Genomic DNA, 1,572 nt, shown 5'->3' with positions numbered 1-1,572 from the left:
TATTTGTACTGTTGATTATAATTTAAAAATGTTAAAAATGATCATTGGAAATCCATGGGGTTGGAAACCTAATATGGTGTTAGAGCATTTGCACTCACTTGTCTTCTGTTCTCCCCAATTGTTCCCAACAGCATCTCCTGAGTGTCAGTAGTAGTGAAGTCTGAATACAGAAACAGTAATAATATTAAAACACCATTGATATAGCCAAAAAACCCCCAAATAAAATTTATATTATTTACTTAATGTAAATTTGTTTTGTTCCCCAATTCACAATAGAGACCAGACAAAGGGCTTGGGTTGCGGTGTATATGGGGTGCATTTACTGTACCTCCTCTTTCTATGCAGTCAGTGTAAAGAACACAGCCTGTGGTAAGAAATGGGAGGCCTTATTTTTTCTTTTCTTTTTTTAATTTATATATATATAATTATATATATAAACTATATATATAAATATATAATATATATAATCCTTCACCAGTGCAACATTCCCATGACCAATATCCCAAGTGTCCTTCCTCCCCACCCCACATAGGCCTGTACTCTAGACAGGCTTTCTACTTAATGTAAATTTTATTTTTTCACATAATATTTTCATATAAACTTTCTTAGCCACTTTGATAGCTATAGATTTGTCAAAGAGATTATATCCAAGTACATAAGGCACTAAGACACATGTATTTATCAGAAATATTATATATTCCATTTGGCATGTGAAACAAAACCAGGCATCAAATAGCTTCTGTTCTTTCTCAGAGAGAGCTAAACAAAATGTACAGGATAATATTCGCATGAGATTCATAAATTTTAAAATGTGATCACAATGATAAGAATGGTAGCTGACCTGAGGTAGTATATGGGGGAATGGGGTAAAATACTTATTTCATGAATTTATCCCTATCTGTGCATTTAGAGAACAGACATGTGGTTTTTGCTAAGGATGAAGGTATTCCCTAGCTTTGATGTCTCAAATTTTAAGCAAAAATGATATCTGATAAATTGTAAGAAGAGGAACCAACTTGCTCAAAACATGAATGTCTTTAAAAATGCAGTGTTTCAAAAACTTCAGCATAATTGAATTGTGGGGAGAGAAATGAGAAATATCTCACACATACCTTTTAGGGTGTTTGAGTCAGCATCATAGATGTATCTAGTATGGAAACTAGAGCACAATCAGATGGAAATGTGACAGAGAGGTGAACTAAAAAAGGAAAAATGGACAATGTTCCAGGGCAGTTTGGGAATAGGGAAAGCGACCACTCATGTCCACAAGTAGAAAAGTAATTTCTGTTATGATGTCATTTCTGTGCATTATATTTGTTTCAGTATTACTAAGTGCTATTATAGTTTTTATAACAGAAATTTCTTTATTTTTATATAGAAAACAATAAACATAAATGAGAATTGCACCATTCTAGCTCTGCTAGCAGAGAAAATGAAGAAAAATAATAAACTCTTAGAATTTTGGGTGCAGAGTAAGCAGCAAAAATAATACACTAAGATTCTTCTCAAGTTTCCTTTCCTGCTTCTATTTGTCTTATGTCTGAACTACAGACAAACTGCTCTAGTTTCAGT

At 32.9% G+C, this 1,572-nt stretch overlaps 1 non-coding gene across 1 annotated transcript; it reads right to left on the bottom strand.

The window, feature by feature from the left end:
* Window positions 1-253: 253 nt before the first annotated feature.
* Window positions 254-386, bottom strand: LOC126005216 (small nucleolar RNA SNORA51). The gene has a single exon (XR_007494386.1). It is a non-coding gene; the product is annotated as a small nucleolar RNA SNORA51 (small nucleolar RNA).
* Window positions 387-1,572: the final 1,186 nt, after the last annotated feature.

This window comes from Suncus etruscus, chromosome 3 (assembly GCF_024139225.1).
Source record: "Suncus etruscus isolate mSunEtr1 chromosome 3, mSunEtr1.pri.cur, whole genome shotgun sequence".
NCBI classification, from domain to species: Eukaryota; Metazoa; Chordata; class Mammalia; order Eulipotyphla; family Soricidae; genus Suncus; species Suncus etruscus.
Note: the sequence above shows the minus strand (reverse complement) of the source record. Positions and strands in the feature narration are given on the sequence as shown.